Source organism: Hylobates moloch, unplaced genomic scaffold (genome assembly GCF_009828535.3).
Source record: "Hylobates moloch isolate HMO894 unplaced genomic scaffold, HMol_V3 SCAFFOLD_4, whole genome shotgun sequence".
NCBI classification, from domain to species: domain Eukaryota; kingdom Metazoa; phylum Chordata; class Mammalia; order Primates; family Hylobatidae; genus Hylobates; species Hylobates moloch.
Window position 1 is genome coordinate 160,892,607 of NW_026652279.1, and position 21,416 is coordinate 160,914,022.

The following is a 21,416-nucleotide window of genomic DNA, read 5'->3' on the forward strand; positions in this document are numbered from 1 at the left end:
TGATCCATTCAAAAGAGGTAGGGCCGGGCGCAGTGGCTCACGCCTGTAATCCCAGCACTTTGGGAGGCCGAGGCGGGTGGATCACGAGGTCAGGGGATCGAGACCATCCTGACCAACATGGAGAAACCCCGTCTCTATTAAAAATACAAAAAAAATTAGCCAGGCGTGGTGGCGCATGCCTGTAATCCCAGCTACTCGGGAGGCTAAGGCAGGATAATTGCTTGAACTTGGGAGGCGGAGGTTGCAGTGAGCCAAGATCGCACCATGGCACTCCAGCCTGGGCAACAAGAACAAAACTTCGTCTCAACCAAACCAAACCAAACCAAACCAAACCAAACCAAAATCAAACAAAACAAAACACCCACAAAAGGCTGAGGTAGACCAGGCACAGTGGCTCATGCCCATAATCCTAGCAATTTAGGAGGCTGAGGCCGGTGGATCGCTGGAGCCCGGAGTTTGAGACCAGCCTGGGCAACAAAGTGTGACTTCATCTCTACAAATACACAAAAATTAGCCGGGTTTGGTGGCACATGCCTGTAGTTCCAGCTACTAGGGAGGCTGAGGCAGGAGTATTGTTAGAACCCAGGAGGTGGAGGTTGCAGCAAGCCGAAATTATGCTAATGCACTCCAGCCTGGGCAACACAGTGAGATCCTGTCTCAAAAAAAAAAAAGAGAGAGAGAGTTAGGTACTGACTGAGTTTGCTTTCTGGGTTTTGGGTACTTGTTTCCTTGTTTCTATTAACAGAGTTGAGCATATTATTATTAGTAGAGCTGTCTTCCTAAAATATCCACTTATATTTGGTGTAGGAATAGCTATCATAGGATATGCAACCATTTTTACTGTCTATTTACTTTTACTTTTTATTTTGCAAATCAAAACATCTTTAAAGTACAGGTTTTATACAAAAAAGGACTTAAATCATAAGTGTACAGTTTGATGAATTTTTACAAAGATACTTATGTTACCAATACCTAGACCATAAAGAGTATTTCCCACACAGCAGAAACCCCTTGACTCCTCTCAGTTGTTACTTCCCAAGGGTAACCATTATTCTGATTTCTTTTTTTTTTTTTGAAAAGGAGTTTCACCCTTGTTGCCCAGGCTGGAGTGTAATGGCACGATTTCGGCTCACTGCAACCTCCACCTCCTGGATTCAAGCGATCCTCCTGCTTCAGCCTCCCAAGTAGCTGGGATTACAGGCGCCTGCCACCATGCACAGCTAATTTTTGTATTTTTAGTCAAGACAGGGTTTAACCATGTTGGCCAGGCTGGTCTCGAACTGCTGACCTCAGGTGATCCACCTACCTCAGCCTCCCAAAGTGCGGGGATTACAGGTGTGAGCCACCACACCCAGCCACCATTATTACGATTTCTAACATCATGGATTTGTTTTGCCTGTTTTAAACTTTATATAAATGGAATCATACTGTATGCTTGCTTTTTTGGTCCAGCTTCTTTTGTTCAGCTTAATATTTGTGAGATTTATTCCCTGTTGTGTATAGTTCATTCATACTCCGTGAAAAACTTCAAACATACACAAAAGCGTACAGAGCAGAATAGTGAATGTTCATTTCCTATCATCCAGCATCAACAATTGTCAACTCATGGTCAGTCTTGGTCCAGTTAGCCTCCACCCACTGTCCTTAACTCCAGATTATTATAAGCAAACCCCAGCCATGAAATAATGGTATCTATAAACATATAACTCTGGAAGAGAAAGTCTTTATTTTTATTCTATTTTATTTTTTGTCGTCTGTACTATATTAACATCATAGTCTTTGCATCAGGATACATAACAATGCTAGCAGGTTTTGTTTTGATGCTTAGTATTAAACATTAAATATCTTTCCCAATTTTAATTTAAGAAATTAAAACTCAAGTTATTTGAAGCCTGGACACACTTCCATGATTAGCGGGGCTATGTAAAAGTTGGTGGCTTTATTTTTCCTCCTGTGTAGGCAGATCCAGGTGGCCCTAGAAAGATGGGACCAGATTATATAATTGTATTTTTGTTTTTTGTTTTTGAGATGGAGTTTCTAGTTGCCCAGGCTGGAGTGCAATGGCGCAATCCCAGCTCACTGCAACCTCTGCCACCTGGGTTCAGCGATTCTCCTGCCTCAGCCCTACCCCCCCCACAACAGGCATGCACCACCATGCCCACATAATTGTTTTAAAGTGTGCTACAGGGCTGGGTGTGGAGTGGCCTGGTGGCTCACGCCTGTAATCCCAGCACTGTGGGAGGCCAAAGTGGGTGGATCACTTAAGGTCAGGAGTTCAAGATCAGCCTGGCCAACATGGCGAAACCCTGTCTCTACTAAAAATACAAAAATTAGCCAAGTGTTGTGGCACACGCCTCTATGAGGCAGGAGGATTCCTTGAGCACAGGAGGCAGAGGTTGCAGTGAGCTGAGGTTATGCCAGTGCACTCTAGCCTGGGAAACAGTGAGAATCCATCTCAAAAAAAAAGTGCTACAAAAATGGATGGCCTGGCCAGGCATGGTGGCTCAGGCTGGGTGCAGTGCCTCACGCCTGTAATCCCAGCACTTTGGGAGGCTAAGGCAGGCGGATCACTTGAGGTCAGGAGTTCGAGACCTCAGTCTGGCCAACATGGTGAAACACTGTCTCTACTAAAAATACAAAAATTAGCCTGGTGTGGTGGCAGCAGGTGCCTGTAATCCCAGCTACTCGGGAGGCTGAGGAAGGAAAGTCGCTTGAGCCCCGGAAATGGAGGTTGCAGTGAGTCAAGATCATGCCACTGCATTCTAGCCTGGACAACAGAGCGAGACCCCGTCCCAAAAAAAAAAAAAAATTGATGGCCTGTTATAAGCCAGGATAGAAAGTAAGGATGTGGGTAAGGGAGGGATCGTTTTCTTCTAGTAAAAAGACAGAATTTTGAGCCGGGCTTGGTGGCTCACGCCTGAAATCCCAGCCCTTTGGGAGGCAGAGGCGGGCGGATCACGAGGTAAGGAGTTCAAGACAAGCCTGACCAACATGGTGAAACCCCATCTCTACTAATAATACAAAAATTAGACCGGGCGCAGTGGCTCATGCCTGTAATCCCAGCCCTTTGGGAGGCCCAGACAGGTGGATCACCTAAGGTCAGGAGTTCAATACCAGCCTAGCCAACATGATGAAACCCCGTCTCTACTAAAAATGCAAAAAGTTAGTCGGGCGTGATGACAGGTGCCTGTAATCTCAGCTACTCAGGAGGCTGAGGCAGGAGAATCACTTGAACCCAGGAGGCAGAGGTTACAGTGAGCCGAGATTACCCCATTGCACGGCAGCCTGGGCAACAAAAGCAAAACTCTGTCTCAAAAAAAAAAAAAAAAAAAAAAGAGGCCGGGAGCAGTGGCTCACACCTGTAATCCCAGCACTTTGGGAGGCCGAGGCAGGTGGATTACGAGATCAGGAGATCGAGACCATCCTGGCTAACACAGTGAAACCCCGTCTCTACCAAAAATACAAAAAATTAGCCAGGCATGGTGGCAGGTGCCTGTAGTCCCAGCTACTCTGGAGGCTGAGGCAGGAGAATGGCATGAACCTGGGAGGCGGAGCTTGCAGTGAGCCGAGATTGCACCACTGCACTCCAACCTAGGCAACAGAGCGAGACTCCGGCTCCAAAAAAAAAAAGAATTGAAAAAGTTGCAGTCCGTAACTTTTCCCAAAAATGGTTGGAGGAGAGGGCAAAATCTCAACATGAGTTTCAAAGTACTGTCTCTGTGAGGGGCCCGTAGTTGCCTTGTTGAGGAGGAAGACTTGAGGAAAGAAATGGCTAGGTTTGACCATTCCCCCTCCCCAACTAGGGAAGTGGAAATGGAAAGTTCAGGGCCTAGTGAATGTAGAAGTGAGCTGAAACTTGGTTGATGTTGAATTCTCTAAGAGGTTTCCTCCAGGCAACTCAGACTCTTTCCCTCACTTCAGCAAAGAAGATATTTTTATTTTGAATTTTAATTTTTTATAGAGACAGGGTCTCTTGTCTAAGCTGGAATGCGGTGACATGATCATAGCTCACTGTAGCTTCAAACTCCTGTGCTCAAGCACCCTCCCACTTTGGCCTCCCAAAGAACTGGGATTACAGGCGTGAGTCACTGTGCCTGCCAGAAGTTATTTTTAAAAGCACTTGAGAAATTTCTCCTTCACCCCTCAAGTGGGAAGGCTCAGAGAAGGAAGTCATCAGTATAGCCACCTTCTAGGCCATAATGGAATTCCTGAAGGTTGGAGACCCCAGAGAAGTGGACAAAGGCTGCTGCCACCACCAGGACATGGGGAATCTGATGAAACTGGAACCATGTGTCAAATTTTCCAGGAAATAAGCATTCAGGAATTCGAGCAGCATAAAGGCCAGCTCCCATGATGTGCATCACAGCTGTGAGGAAGGACCAGCCCATCCAGTCCATGGCGCTGGCCCTGACAAAGCTTCAGTGACAGGAAAATGCATGACAGGCACAGTAACACTCAAGCTAAGTCCCAGCAGTGCTCCTGCTGTGTTTGCTGGTGCTTAGGAGTGGAAATCGGTCCCACTGTACCACCGTGATGGCAGAAATGCCCAGAACACAAAGAAGAGGCAGATGAGCTGTGGTTGTCGGGAACAGTGGGAGTAACGGAGCAGGGGACAAAGCTCCTCGTAATCAGTAGAGCAATCGCTGAATAGTCTAGTTTGGAAAAAGTCTGAGAGACTTCCTTGAATGACAATAGACAGTGTGGAATAGCCAGGAGGAGCTGAGGCAGAGCACTACACCCACAAAGTACGTCCCCAGACCACTTTCTCCTGTAGAGAGGGCATGAAGTACATATTTAGTTTGAGCATGGTCAAGATCCCCAAAAGAGAAACAGCATGAAACCAAGCCAATGGGTCCAGATGTTGCCCGTTTCCTCACGGGTGTGGAAGATGCTCTTGAAGCAAGCCCAAAAGGAAGGCATGGGTGGTCTATGGCCATGTAGCAGGTAGTCACTGTCCTTCAGCCAGTCAGGGACCACATCATATGGGATGACCCTCCAATGTCCCTCCCAGACCTTATACACAAACTCCTCCATCTTCTCCGTGGCATGGTGGAAGTGCAGTGCATCAGTAGCTTCGCCTTCTCTTCCTTTTCCTGGGCATTGGACATGTTTGCACTTCTTCAGCTTTAGTTGGGTTGGTGATAATCCATCTCTCCTTCTCTTATAGAAGGGGTCCCAGTTCAGCTAGTTCCACCATGTCAGTTTCCCTGTTACTGGCAGGAAGCCCCATTGCCCCATGCCACCACAGATCCTTTGTGGGAAGACATCTGGCCAGTACCTCAATACCCTGCAGCTTTAGCGTGGGGAAAGGTTGGGGTCTTTCAGCCCCATGGGCAGAGATGTCCCTGTAATGGTAGATGAGCCGGACAGACAGGCTCTGCTGGGGCACTGGTCTCTTGCTACTTCCTGCTGCACAGGGGGCAGCCTGTGGCCCCAGATCTTCATTGTCCTTCCTGCAAAGACTTTATTTTATATAATCACCTCAATACAGTTATCATAGTTAAAATAATGGTAACTCCTTAATGTTATCAAGTTCCAATCACTGTTCAAATTTCCAATTGTCTCATAAATGTGATAAATTTAAAAAATCAAAATGTTGGCCAGGCGCGGTGGCTCATGCTTGTAATCCCAGCACTTTGGGAGGCCGAGGTGGGCAGATCACGAGGTCAGGAGATCGAGACCACGGTGAAACCCCGTCTCTACTAAAAAAAAATACAAAAAATTAGCCGGGCGTGGTGGCGGGCGCCTGTAGTCCCAGCTACTCGGAGAGGCTGAGGCAGGAGAATGGCGTGAACCCGGGAGGCGGAGCTTGCAGTGAGCTGAGATTGCGCCACTGCACTCCAGCCTGGGCGACAGAGCGAGACTCCGTCTCACAAAAAAAAAAAAAAAAAAAAATCAAAATGTTTCAGTTAGGATCCAGGGAAGGTCTACACAGTGTGATTGCCTTCTTAGTCTCTTTTCTAACGTCTGTGTGTGTGTGTGTGTATGTGCGTGCGCACATGTGGGAACACCATTTAAATGACTGAGATGGCCTGGCATGGTGGCTCACACCTGTAATCCCAGCACTTTGGGAGGCTGAGGCATGCAGGTCACCGGAGGTCGGGAGTTCAATATCAGCCTGACTAACATGGTGAAACCCCGTCTCTACTAAATACACAAAATTAGCTGGGCATGGTGGCGCACGCCTGTAATCCTAGCTACTTGGGAGGCTGAGGCAGGAGAATTGCTTGAACCCAGAGGTGGAGGTTGCGGTGAGCCAGAATCGAGCCACTGCACTCCAGCCTAGGTGACAGAGTGAAACTCTGTCTCCCCCCTCCCCAAAAAAAAGACTGCGATATATTTAACATGAACTGAAATGCTCAAATCTCAATTACACCATTCCATCAGGTGGTGTTTTTGTTTTTGCTTTTTTGTCACTCAGTCAGTCTTGATGAATACATTTCCAGATATAGAACGTTTCTATCAGGCCACAAAGTTCCTTCATGCCTCTTCCCAGTCAGTCCTTCCACAAGCAACCATTGATATAACTTCCATAGCTGGGTTTTCCCAGTTTTTAAAATAGAGATGCCTAGAACATTCTTGTTTTTATTTCTGTTGGATAAATACCTAGAGGTGGATTTGCTGGGTCATAGGGTACATGTATAGTCAACTTTTTTTTTTTTTTTTTTTTTTTTTTAGAGATGGGGTCTTGCTCTGTTGCCCAGGGTGAAGTGCTGTGGTATGATCATAGCTCACTGCAGCCTGGAATTCCTGGGCTCAAGTGATATTTCACCCTCAGCCTCTCAAGTAGCTGGGATTACAGGTGCGAGTGAGCTACCATGCCTAATTTATTTATTTATTTTTAAATTTATTTTTATTTTTATTTTTTGAGACAGTCTCGCTCTGTTGCCCAGGTGCAATCTCAGAGGTGCAATCGCAGCTCATTGCAACCTCTGCCTCCCAGGTTCAAGCTATTCTCCTACCTCCGCCTCCTGAGTAGCTGGGTTTATAGGCACATGCCACCACACCCGGCTAATTTTTGTATTTCTAGTAGAGGCGGGTTTCCCCACATTGGCCAGGCTGGTCTCGAACTCCTGAACTCAACTGATTTGCGTGCCTTGGCCTCCCAAAGTGCTGGGGTTACAAGCATGAGGAAATGGCTGAATCCAGGTCTGGGGCAGAAAATGTACAAAATGAATTTGGAAAATTTTATCCCACCAGATAGCAAGTAGCCGTGCCTGGCCTCCTTGCTTGATATATATTCAACTTTTTAAGAAGCTATCAAAGAGCTTTCAAAATAGTTGTATTATTTTACACTCTCATCAGAGTGTATGAGTGTTCTCATTGCTCCACATCCTCTCCAACATTTGTATTGTCAGTTCTTTTTCTGTTTTTTCTTGAGACGGAGTTTCACTCTGTCCCCCAAGCTGGAGTGCAATGGCTCAATCTCGGCTCACTGCAACCTCTGCCTCCCAGGTTCAAGCAATTCTCCTGCCTCAGCCTCCTGAGGAGCTGGGATTACAGGCAAGCACCACCATGCCCGGCTAATTTTTGTATTTTTAGTAGAGACGGGATTTCACCATGTTGGTCAGGCTGGTCTCGAGCTCCTGACCTCGTGATCTGCCTGCCTTGGCCTCTCAAAGTGCTGGGATTACAGGCATGAGCCACTGTGCCCAGCCTCTATCTTTGTTTTATTCTTGCAATTTATGTATTGAAGAAAATGAGTTGTTCCTCCTATAGTTTTCCATAATCTGGATTTTGCTATTGCCTTCATATGATGTCATTTAATGTTTCTCTCCTCCATATTTCTGGCATATTGGATCTAGAGGCTTGATGAGATTCAGGTTCAAATTTCTGGGGGGTTGGGAGGATGACTACTTCATAGGCAGTGTTGTATTCTTCTATCAGGAGGCCCATGATATTTGGTTATCTCTCTCTTTGTGATGTTAGGAGTCATAAATGATATTTAATTCATTACCGTTTGAAAAATGATTATATCAAATTCAATTATTCCATCTTCATGTGTTAGTTGGAATATATATAAAGAGAAACTTCCTATTCTCTAATATTTGTTTACTAATGATAGAGTACATACGGGAAGACAGGATATATGCTTATTTCCCTTTATTTGCCAGTTTTCAAAAGGATGAGTTGGTTCCCTAACATCCTCCAACAATCACCAATATTTAAAGTCTCATTATTATTTCATGTATTCAAATATCATTAATATGCTTCAATCCATTGCAGTTATTATTCTTTTTGTTTGTTTGTTTGAGATGGAGTTGCACTCTTGTTGGCCAGGCTGGAGTGTAATGGTGCAGTGTCAGCTCACCACAACTTCCGCCTCCCGGGTTCAAGCGCTTCTCCCGCCTCAGCCTCCCAAATAGCTGGGATTACAGGCATAAGCCACCACACCCGGCTAATTTTTATTTTTAGTAGAGACAGAGTTTCTCCATGTTGGCCAGGCTGGTCTCAAACTCCCGACATCAGGTGATCCACCCACCTCAGCCTCCCAAAGTATTGGGATTACAGGTGTGAGCCACTGCGCCTGGCCACAGTTATTATTCTTATTGATATTCAAATTGTTCCATATTTGGCCAGTGAGTGCCTCTTCAGGTTGGCTCCTAAATCCTTTTGACACATCCCTAGTAATCTCTGATAGCTTACTTGCTATCTGGTGGGATAAAATTTTCCAAATTCATTTTGTACATTTTCTGCCCCAGACCTGGATTCAGCCATTTCCTCAAAGCTCTCTGATTCCTTTTAATTGGAAATGATATTTAGAGACAATAATAGGTGCATAGGGGAGGTAAAACATTACCTCTACTCTTTTGGGGTCTCTGGTTGGGCCTGATAATTAATTTGGCATTAGATAGACTAACAAAACAGAAACATACAAATTTATTTAATGTAAGTCTTCTGTGACAGAGGAGCCCTCATAAGGATATTAAACCGAAAGAACTGGCAAAACCTAAATACTTTAATACTACATTAAACAATTGTGGAAAAGTAATGAAAATGTAGGCTGGGCGCAGTGGCTCACACCTGTAATCCCAGCACTCTGGGAGGCCGAGACGGGCAGATCACGAGGTCAGGAGATCGAGACTATCCTGGCTAACACGGTGAAACTCCGTCTCTACTAAAAATACAAAAAATCAGCCAGGCATGGTGGGGGGCACCTGTAGTCCCAGCTACTGGGGAGGCTGAGGCAGGAGAATGGCGTGAACCCGGGAGGTGGAGCTTGCAGTGAGCTGAGATCGCGCCACTGCACTCCAGCCTGGGTGACAGAGCAAGACTCCATCTCAAAAAAAAAAAAAAAAAAAAAGAATGTGGAGGCTAAAGGAAGACAACAATTTTTTAAATAAGGTCTGTTTGTACAGGATTCTCTCAGTCTCAACCTCCCAGATGATAAGAATGTTTCTTTTCTCCTGTTACAGGGAGAGCAGCTCTCACATGGTAATTTCATCTCTTGTTTTTAAGAAAAAGAAGGGAGATCAGGCCAGGTGTGGTGGCTCACACCTATAATCCCAGTACTTTGGGAGGCCAAGGCAGGTGGATCACTTGAGGTAAGGAGTTCGGCCAACATTGTGAAGAGCCTGGCCAACATTGTGAAACCCCATCTCTACTAAAAATACAAACAATGAGCCGGGTGTGGTGGTGCACACCTGTAATCCTAGCTACTTGGGAGGCTGAGGCACGAGAATTGCTTAAGCCTGGGAGGTGGAGGTTGCAGTGAGCCAAGATTGTGACACTGCACTCCATCCTAGGTGAAGAGCAAGACTCCATCTCAAAAAAAGGAGATCAGAATGTCCTGTATCTGCTGTTTGGGTGTTTTAAACTCAAAACAGTCAACATGCCAGCATGGCATATTTTGCATTGGCATATTCTGAACTCCTTCAGGTGCCAGGAGTACTTATAGCTACTGAGGTATTTTTGTTTCTAGACACTTTAGGTGGACAGAGAAAAGAAATTTTTTTTGTTTTAATAAAACATATTACAAGTTCATATTGGTATTATGGTAGTTTTTTTTGTTTTGTTTTGTTTTTTAAGAAAATTCTGGCACGGTGGCTCATGCCTGTAATCCCAGCACTTTGGGAGGCCAAGGCAGGTGGATCACCTGAGGTCGGGAGTTAGAGACCAACCTGACCAACATGGAGAAACCCTGTTTCTACTAAAAATACAAAAAATTAGCCGGGCATGGTGGTGCATGCCTTTAATCTCAGCTACTCGGGAGGCTGAGGCAGGAGAATCTCTTGAACCCGGGAGGGGGAGGTTGCAGTGAGCCGAGATCGAGCCATTGCACTCCAGCCTGGGGAACAAGAGCGAAACTCCGTCTCGAAAAAAAAAGAAAATAATTCTCCGTCCCCATCACCTCCCTGAAAAAAGTATACCACCTGTTCCTATTGACATTAGGCTTTGCCATGAGACTTTTTCATCTCATTTATGACAATCATTGACTTGGGGCTTGAATATGTGACTTGCTTTGGCCAATGGTATATTAGCACATATGACTGAAAAGGTTGGTAATGTGCTCGTGCGTATGGGCTTGCCCTCTTCTACCTCTGCCATTGCCATGAGAAGAACATGCCACAAGTAGCCTATTGCTTTCAGAATAATGAAAGATGCATCTTGTAGACCTGAACCAAACCTGCAATCTGGAGCTAAGCCCAGCTGAACCCAGCCTAAATTGTTCAAATGCCAGTCAACCTGTAGAATGTAGCTTAAAGCAGAGGCACAGATATGTGAATGAGAAATAAATGCTTAGGGCTGTGAGTCATTGATGTTTAGAGTGGTTTGTTATGCAGCATAATTAGGTATATAGCGGACTAATACAAATATTTACAAGCTAAATTCAAGATTATAGGAATAATGGAATTGATATCTCACAAAATTATTCATTTGCATTCCAAAATGTGCACACAGCAGTCTCAGAATAATAATACAAATACTGCTGCTAATAATATGATTATTGAAATCAGCTTAAGCTTTTATTTTTTGCAATTTTTAATCTTTAGGGTATTTCCCTTTATTGATGTACAGTGAAAATTTTCTGTTACGAAGTCATTTGGAATGGTTTTTATGTGTGGTTATGCCACAACTGGATATGCATTAAGTACTATTTGTTTGATTTTATTTTGAGGAATTTCCCCTTAAAATTCAATTTTACTTAATGATTATATGAAATGTGTACTTGCTTCCAAACTCAAATCTCTGAAACAAGTTATTTCAATGAAGTCTACCTTCTATTCTAGCCACCCTCACCTTATTCTTTCCCTCTCCCATAATTAACTACTTAAAAATATTTTATGATTTATTATTTGTTTTAATTGTACCTGGGTTTTAATTTATAGAGGTGACTGAGTGATGATACAGACAGAACAATGCCATTGAAAGAAGCCTTTTTTTGTTTTGTTTTGAGACAGTCTCGAACTCCAGCCTAGAGTGCAGTGGCGCAGTCTCGGCTCACTGCAACCTGTGCCTCCCGGGTTCAAACAATTCTCCTGCCTCAGCCTCCCGAATAGCTGGGACAAAGGCACGCGCCACCAGGCGCAGCTAATTTTTGTATTTTTAGTAGAGATGGGGCTTCACCATTTGCCCAGGATGCTCTCGATCTCCTGACGGCTTTTCTTTTTTTTTTTTTTTTTTGAGATGGCGTCTAGCTCTGCAGCCCAGGCTGGAGTGCAGTGGCGCGATCTTGGCTCACTGCAACCTCCACCTTCCGGGTTCAAGAGATTCTCCTGCCTCAGCTTCCCAAGTAGCTAGGACTACAGGCGTGTGCTACCATGCCCGGCTAATTTTTTGTATTTTTAGTAGAGACAGGGTTTCACCATGTCAGCTAAGACGGTCTTGATCACCTGACCTCATGATCCCCCCACCCCGGTCGCCCAAAGTGCTGGGATTACAGGCATGTTGGTTTGCATAAGAAAGGTGAGTCTGCAGGGTGGATGGCTGTAGCCAGTAATCCCAGCAATTTGGGAGGCCGAGGTGGGTGGATCACCTGAGGTCAGGGATTTGAGCCCAGCCTGACCAACATAGTGAAACCCCGTCTCTACTAAAAATACAAAATTAACCGGCCTGTAATCCCAGCTACTTAGGAGGCTCAGGCAGGAGAAATCGCTTGAATCTAGGAGGCGGAAGTTGCAGTGAGCTGAGGTCGTGCCACTGCACTCTTAGGCAACAAGGGTGAATTCTGTCAGAAAGAGAGAAAGATAAAGAGAGAGGGAGAGAGAAAAGAGAAAGAGAGAGAGAGAGAGAAAGGAAAGAAAAAGGAAGGAAAAAGGAAGGGAGGGAAGGAGGAAGGGAAGGAGGAAGGGAGGGAGGGAGGAAGGAAGGAAGGAAGGAAGGAAGGAAGGAAGGAAGTGAGTTTACAGGGGAGCCATTTGCTACCTCTAGGAATTAACTAGCCCTGGGAGAGGTAGTCTCTCCCTGGCCAGCAACGCCCTCAAGATGTCAAGGCATCACAAAATAAAGAAAATTAAAAATATGATTCAGGAGTTTCCAGATAGATGAGCACAGGGAAGTTCCTGGAAGGTAGTGCACCCTGGAGAGGGCATGGAAGCCCCATGTCCCTTCCCACCTACCTTGCTCTATACGTCTCTTCATCTGTATCCTTTGTAATATCCTTCCAGATAAACTTCTAAATACAAACCCTGACAAAAATGCTCTCCGATCACAATTGGAATATAAAAGGCCGGGTGCAGTGGCTCACACCTGTAATCCCAGCACTTTGGGAGGCCGAGGCAGGCAGATCACCTGAGGTCAGGAGTTCGAGACCAGCCTGGCCAACATGCTAAAACCCTGTCTCTACTAAAAATACAAAAAGTATCTGAGTGTGGTGGCAGATGCCTATAATCCCAGCTACTCGGGAGGCTGAGGCAGGAGAATCGCTTTAATCCAGGAGGCAGAGGTTGCAGTGAGCCATTGCACTCCAGCCTGGGGGACAAGAGCGAGACTTCGTCTCAAAAAAAAAAAAAGAATTAGGATACAAAAATTTAAGCTATAAATACGGTCTTCACTCCTTATTCCAGGAATCTACTTGTTCTGAAGGCTGGACTGGCTTGAATAAGGCTTTATGGCAATTTCTTGGAGGACCTATCAAGATTCCCATAAAAATTCACTCAATAAAACTGACCAAAACAATATGTTCAATAAAGGGATCTCATGGTTAAAAAAATAAAATTAAACCAAACCAAAACAACAACAATAAAACATGATGCATTCATCCTTCTATGGAGATTGCTTCATGATAATAAATAGTGATAGTTGTAATTTCTTTCTCTCTCTCTTTTCTTTTCCTTTCTTTTCGTTCTCCTTCTTTCCTTCCTTTCTCTCTTTCTCTCTTCCTTTCTCTTTCTGTCTTTTTTGATGTGGGGTTGGTCTGGCTGTGTTGTCCAGGATGGAGTACATTGTCTTTTCACAGGCACGATCATGGCACAGCACAGTCTCCAACTCCTGGCTGGGTCTACAGGCCCACACCACCATCCCTGGCTTAATTTCTGCTTACAGTGGCACAGTACGCCAACATGTGGCTTTATAATTATACAACCAGTTCCTTACTAAAGGACATTTGTATTGTTTCTGTGTATTTCCATACTTTTCTGATACAAACATCCTGCAATAAATAACTGTGAGCATGTCTTTCTTTTTTAGGTGGGCTAATTTATTTATTTTTGCCTTTAATCAATGCTTTATTTTTCTAAAAAATTTTTTGTTTCTGTAGGTTTTTGGGGAGCAGGTGGTGTTTGGTTACATAAGTACGTTCTTTAGTGGTGATTTGTGAGATTTTGGTGCACCCATCACCCGAGCAGTATCTACAGAACCCAATTTGTAGTCTTTTATCCCTCACCCCCTCCCCACACTTTCCCCGAGTCTTCAAAGTTTATTGTATAATTCTTCTGCCTTTGCATCCTCATAGCTTAGCTCCCACTTATGAGTGAGAACATAACGATGTTTGGTTTTCCAATCCTGAGTTACTTTACTTAGAATCATAGTCTCCAATCCCAACCAGGTTGCTGTGAATGCCATTAATTCATTCTTTTTTATGGCTGAGTAGTATTCCATCATATATATGTATGATGTGACATATATATCACAGTTTCTTTTCTTTCTTTGAGATGGAGTTTCTCTGTTGTTGCCCAGTCTGGAGTGCAATGGCGCAATCTCAGCTCACTGCAACCTCCGCCTCCTGGGTTAAAGTGATTCTCCTGCTTCAGCCTCCTGAGTAGTTGGGATTATAGGCATGTGCCACCATGCCTGGCTAATTTTTTGTATTTTTAGTAGAGATGGGGTTTCTTAATGTTGGTCAATCTGGTCTCGAACTCCCAACCTCAGGTGATCCACCCGCCTTGGCCTCCCAAAGTGTTGGCATTACAGGTGTGAGCCACTGCACCCGGCCACATTATCACAGTTTCTTTATCCACTTGTTGATTGATGGGTATTTGGTCTGGTTCCACATTTTTGCAATTGTGAATTGTGCTGCTATAAATGTGTGTGCAAGTATCTTTTTCATATAATGACTTCTTTTCCTCAGTAATGGGATTGCTGGATTAAATGATAATTCTACTTTTAGTTCTTTAAGGAATCTCTACACTGTTTTCCATAGTGGTCGTACTGGTTTACATTCCCACCAGCAATGTAGAAGTGTTCCCTTTTCACCACATCCATGCCAACATCTATTATTTTATGATTTTTTGATTATGGCCATTCTTGTGGGAATAAGGTGGTATCGCATTGTGGTATTGATTTCCATTTCCCTGATCATTAGTGATGTTGAGCATTTTTTCATGTTTGTTGGCCATTTGTATATCCTCTTTTGAGAATTGTCTATTCATGTCCTTAGCCCACTTTTTGATGGGATTGTTTGTCTTTTTCTTGCTAATTTGTTTGAGTTCGTGTGGATTCTGGATATTATTCCTTTGTCGGATATATAGATTGTGAAGATTTTCTCCCACTCTATGGGTTGTCTGCTTACTTTGCAGATGGTTCCTTTTGCCGTACAAAAGCTCTTTAGTTTAATTAAGTCCCACCTATTTTTCTTTGTTTTTACTGTATTTGCTTTTGGGTTATTGGTCTGAACTCCTTGCCCAAGCCAATGTCTAGAAGGGTTTTTCTGATGTTATCTTGTAGAATTTTTATAGTTTCAGGTCTTAGATTTAAGTCCTTGATCCATCTTGAGTTGATTTTTGTGTGAAGTGAGAGATGAGAATCCAGTTTCATTCTCCTATGTGTGGATTGCCAATTCTCCCAGCACCATTTGTTGAATAGGGTGTCCCTTCTCTGCTTTATGTTTTTGTTTGGTTTGTCAAAGGTGATTTGGCTGTAAGTATTTGGGTTTATTTCTGGGTTCTCTATTCTGTTCCATTGGTCTATGTGCCTATATTTATACCAATACCATGCTGTTTTGGTGACTGTGGCATCATAGTATAGTTTGAAATCAGGTAATGTGATGCCTCCAGATTTGTTCTTTTTGCTTAGTCTTGCTTTAGCTATGCGGGCTCTTTTTTGGTTCCACATGAATTTTAGAGTTGTTTTTTTCCTAGTTCTATGAAGAATGATGGTGGTATTTTGATGAGAATTTCATTGAATTTGTAGATTGCTGTAATAGCCTTATTTAGTTTTAAGAATACTGAAGGAAAATTTTTGTGTTGCAGTTGCCATCATTATATCATCAACCTGATGTTCAGTATATTCCTGTAAAACCCTAAAACAGAAATTCTTAAGTTATCCCATCACTGAAGGCTTCTTTTGGCCAGAGAATTTCTTTAGGTATCAGGTATAGTACTCAAATATCTTTATCAGGAGATGTTTTCCTATCCCAGTCTTCAGAATTCTTATTTCTGGTGCCAGAGGCAATAAGAAGAAAACAGATGATCCAGGAATTAGACTCTCAGTTCAAGGTCACAGGCAGCAGCACTTCAATCTGCACACACTATATCAAACAAGAGTCCTTCAGAAGCCCCTGACTCTGTTTCTTGGCTTTTTCCTGAGGAGGAGTCTTGTAAAAATATATGTAACCCTGTGAAATTTCATCTGAACCTTCTCTAGAGAAGATCACTATGCTATCTGTGTTCTTCCAAATGTACCGGGAAATTAAATACCTATCTACTGAAGTGTGAACTATTGTTATGTCTTAAATTTCTTTTTTTTTTGAAATGGAGTCTCGCTCTGTTGCCCAGGCTGGAGTGCAGTGGTGCAATCTCGGCTCACTGCAAGCTCCGCCTCCCGGGTTCATGCCATTCTCCTGCCTCAGCCTCTCTGAGTAGCTGGGACTACAGGCGCCCGCCACCACGCCCGGCTAATTTTTTTTTTATATTTTTAGTAGAGACGGGGTTTCACCGTGGTCTCGATCTCCTGACCTCGTGATCCACCCGCCTCGGCCTCCCAAAGTGCTGGGATTACAAGCGTGAGCCACCACGCCCGGCGTTATGTCTTAAATTTCTAAGGAAAATATTACTTCATCCAGGACCTGAATGCCTTCCTCAGAGTGGTGTTCACTTTCAATATGATTTTCCACCTTTCTAGCAGCCAGTACATTGGGACTGTTTTCCATGCCAATGGCAAATGTCTAGAGAGTGTCTTACACTTGGGCCTCTTTTGGTTGCATCAACAGAGTGGCAGCAACGAAGCTGGAATCCAAGCCTTTTCTCTGTCATCAGTCACTTCTTAATAGCACTGTCAAAAGGAATCCAGAGGTTGCTCTTCACAGTTTCTATCTTAAAACTGTTTCTCCACATTGTTATAGAGGGCATGCAGAGGTTAATCTCTACAGTGCTGACTCTCTAGGTAGGTGTCTCTGCCCAGGAATACTTTCTTATTGACAGTATTAATAAAATAAATGCAAACACTCAACCCAACATACACATTTTCTGCCCAGTCCCTCCTTTGTCATAAAGATGAAGGATTATCTCACCATCCACTCTGGCCTTGTAATCAAATTCAAAATGGTATTATACCTTCTCGAGGTTGTAAATTTCACCATGCAACAGAGCCACAAATAAAGATATTTCCTCACTTGAATTGGCTGGATTCCAAACAGCTGGTCAACTACAACCAACTGGTGAAATCCAAAGCAGCAGCTGATGTATACATTGACATTCTCAGGATGAAATGCATCTGGACCCCTGTGTGTGATCTTCATAGCACTCGGATGCTGACCAGAGAGGCTATCATTGCTGCCAAAGAGGGCTCAAATGCCACACATGGTACAGTGGAGCTGCAGGCTCTGTGGGTATGTGCGCAGAGGCCAGGGCTGTGGACTGTTTCCATTGTTTACTTTCAGTACAAGCATCTCTGTATATATCTCTATTCCTTTTTTCTTAGATAAATAGTAGCAACTGTACACATTTTTCTTTACTATGATTTTTTTTTCTCTGAACAATATATCCTGGAAATCATTGCATAGTTATATGCAGAGATTTTCTGCATTCCTTTTTACAGGTATATAATACCCTGTTGTGTGGATGTTCTGGTACATTTCAAGAGGGAACAAGTGTACTAAGAAAGATTCGAAGCATGAGAAACCTTCAAGAAGAAGTCTTTTATTTTAGCCAAGCTGTGGGTAACTTGAGGGTCGCAGAATAGGCTGAGGAGTCAACAGAGAAGATGGCTGAACAATTACGCAAGATTGCTGCTGGCCCTATTTAATAAGCCTCATTGTTCTCTAAGGTGAAGCGAAGCTGAAAGGATTTGAGGAAATAAATAGGCTGTTTCCTTTCACCCATTCTTCCTTGTTTTTCCTACTATTATTCTAGTAGGTTTTAAAGTAAAGCCTGGAGTAAGCCTGAGCGCAGCTATCTCATATGGGAAAGTGCCCTGATGGGTATCAGGGAAATCCTGTGTTTGCCTTTGTGAGACTCTTTGCCTGACGGTCATTGTTTCTCCTTTGACTCCTAGAATCACCTCACTGGGGAGATGAGGTGTGCCCATCAGAAGTCTCTGAATTGAGTCAAAAAACAATTTAACTCCAGAATCCTATTGTATACTGTATCCCCAAATTCACCCTCCAAGCTATTTCCCATCCTGCATTATGCGTCACCGTATTGTACAATAAAGCTTCCTAAAAAGTGTTTCAATGAGTACTACATAATATCATAGCCAGTAATATGCATATGTTTATATGCAAAATCGTCAGTGAAGAGAACAAGAATCAGGGCAAATAGAATGTAGATGTTTGTGCTGGGCATAGTGGCTCACTCCTGTAATCCCAGTACTTTGAGAGGCTGAGGCATGATCAGCCCCCTTCCTCACCTCTCCTCAAAGAGAAGAGTAGCTATGACTGGTGATATTCAGTTGACCTAGTTTCACAGAGGATAGGATCACTCACTGTAGTTTAAAAGATTACACATGAAGCCTGTATGAGAAACATTTTGAAATAGTCCTGAAAAATCAAAAAAGTAGGATTGAACAAAAATAGAAACACATTCCTTGTTCTGAATAGAACCAATCAATGTAATAAAGTCTCTCCAGGTTCATATATAAATTTAATGTAATCCCAATAAAAATGCCAGCAAATTTTTTTCCTGGCACGGGATCCTACACTTCATATGGAAAAATAAATAAGCAAGAATACTTATGAACATCTTCAAAAGCAAGAGCAATAAAAGGGGACTGGTCTTACCACATAGTAAAACTCATTATAAAGATTTGATGATTAAAACAGTGTGGTGTTGGTTCCTGCCTAGACATTCAAACCAGTAGGAATAGTTTTGAAGTACATAGGGAAATTTAGCATATGACAAAGGTGGGATCTTAAATTATTAGGGAAAAGATTAACTTTTTTATTTTTTAATTTTTTGAAATGGAGTCTCGCTCTGTTGCCCAGGCTGGAGTGCAATAGCACAATCTCGGCTCACTGCAACCTCCGCCTCCCGGGTTCAAGTGGTTCTCCCACCTCAGCCTCCCAAGCAGCTGGGAATACAGGTGCGTGCCACCATGCCTGGCAAATTTTTTGTATTTTTAGTAGAGACGGGTTTCACCATATTGGCCAGGCTGGTCTTGAACTCCTGACCTCAAGTGATTTGCCCGCCTTGGCTTCCCAAAGTGCTGAGATTACAGGCATGAGCCACCACGCCAGGCCAGAGAAGATTCACTTTTAAATAATGACATTAGCACAACTGGAGTGTTTATGTCCCTAATTTACATTAGGACCAGGCACGGGGGCTCATGCCTGTAATCCCAGCTACTTGGGAGGTTGAGGCAGGAGAATCACCTGAAGCCAGGAGGTGGAGGTTGCAGTGAGCCTAGCTCACGCCATTGCACTCCAGCCGGGGTGACAATAGCGAAATTCTGTCTAAAAAAAAAAAAAATTTACATCAGAATATACTTCAAACAGATCCCTTATTTCAATGCACAAAAAAATGAAAACATAACAGGTTCAAGAAGAAAACATATATGAATTTCTTTGTAATCTGGACAAAGGAAAGCCTTCCTAATTATAACTAAAATTCCAGAAGCCATGGAGAAAGATTAATAAATTCAAATCTATCCATTTATATCTACAGCTGTATCTATCTATATATGCACAAACATATATATATATATATATATATATGCATAGACTTTTTTTTGAGATGGAGGCTGGAGTGCAGTGGTACAATCTTGGCTCACTGCAACCTCTTCCTTCCGGGTTCAAGCGATTCTCCTGCCTCAACCTCTTGAATAGCTGGGATTACAGGCACCCACCACCGTGCCAGCTAATTTTTGTATTTTTAGTAGAGACGGGGTTTTGCCATGTTGTACAGGCTGGTCTTAAACTCCTGACCTCAGGTGATCTGCCCCCCTTGGCCTCCCAAAGTGCTGGGATTACAGGCGTGAGCCACCACACCCGGCTGATACATGGATAGACTTTTGATTGGCAAAAACATCATAAACAAAATCAAAAGAGATGAAAAACTGGGAGAAAATATTTGTAGTTTAAATTATACAAAATAGCTAATTTCCATCATAGATAAATAAGTAAAAAAAAAAAGAAGAGTATTGATGCATGATACATGGAAGAACCTCCAAAATATTATGCTAAGTGAAAGAGTCAGTCACAAAAGTCTACATATTGTATGATACCATTTATATGAAATGTCCAGAATAGACAAATCTATAGAGATAGAGTAGACTGGTGGTCACATAGGGCTGGGTAGGGTAGGGGCGAGGGCCAGGAATGGAGATGACTACTGAGAGGTAAGGGGTTTCTTTTTGGAATGTTGAAAATGTTCCAAAATTATACTATAGCAATGGTTGCATAGCTCCATAAATATACTAATAACCATTGAATTGTATACTTTAAATGGATGAACTTAATGGTATGTATATCTCAATAAGCTGGGCACAGTGACTCACGCCTGTAATCCCAGCACTTTGGGAGGCCGAGGCGGGCGGATCACGAGATGAGGAGTTCAAGACCAGAGTGACCAACATGGTGAAACCCGTCTCTACTAAAAATACAAAAATTAGCCAGCCATGGTGGCGCATGCCTGTAGTCCCAGCTACTCAGGAGGCTGAGGCAGGAGAACTGCTTGAACCTGGGAGGCAGAGGTTGCAGTGAGCTGAGATCATGCCACTGCACTCCAGCCTGGGAGACAGACTGAGACTCCATCTAAAAAAAAAAAAATCTATACCTATATCTAAATATATTAGTATGTATGTGTGTGTGTGTGTGTGTGTATGTGTGTGTGTGTGTGTGTATATATATATATATATAAAGTATATCTCAATAAAGCTGTTTAAGTATAAAAGATTTTACTGTTCAAGAGGCTGGGTGTGGTGGCTCACGCCTGTAATCCCTGCACTTTGGGAGGTCGAGGCAGGTGGATCACTTGAGGTCAGGAGTTTGAGACCAGCCTGGCCAAAACAGTGAAACCCTGTCTGTACTAAAAATACAAAGATTATCCGGGCGTGGTGGCGGGTGCCTGTAGTCCTAGCTACTTGGGAGGCTGAGGCAGGAGAATCGCTTGAACCTCAGAGGCAGAGGTTGCAGTGAATGGAGATCACACCACTGCACTCCAGCCTGGGCAACAGAAACAGTCTGAAAAAAAAAAAAAAATTTTTTTTTTTTTTTTTTTGAGACAGAGTCTCGATCTGTCGCCCAGGCTGGAGTGCAGTGGCGCAATCTCGGCTCACTGCAATCTCCACCTCCCGGGTTCATGCCATTCCCCTGCCTCAGCCTCTCCGAGTAGCTGGGACTACAGGCGCCCGCCACCATGCCCGGCTAATTTTTTTGTATTTTTAGTAGAGACGGGGTTTCACCGTGGTCTGGATCTCCTGACTTCGTGATCCGCCCACCTCGGCCTCCCAAAGTGCTGGGATTACAAGCGTGAGCCACCGCGCCCGACCTCTTTTGACTACTTTTTAAGATCCAGCACAAGTGTCTCCTATTCTGTAAAAGTCTTCCCTGACTCACATGTACATACTGATTATTTTGTTGCTGCTAAACAGCATAATTTTTA

General features: G+C 43.5%; 2 pseudogenes; both read right to left on the minus strand.

Moving 5' to 3' along the window:
• Positions 1–4,157: 4,157 nt before the first annotated feature.
• Positions 4,158–5,267, minus strand: LOC116466485 (adiponectin receptor protein 1-like; annotated as a pseudogene).
• A 10,288-nt stretch (positions 5,268–15,555) lies between these two features.
• LOC116467523 (asparagine synthetase [glutamine-hydrolyzing]-like) lies at positions 15,556–17,179 on the minus strand (annotated as a pseudogene).
• Between the last annotated feature and the right edge of the window lie 4,237 nt (positions 17,180–21,416).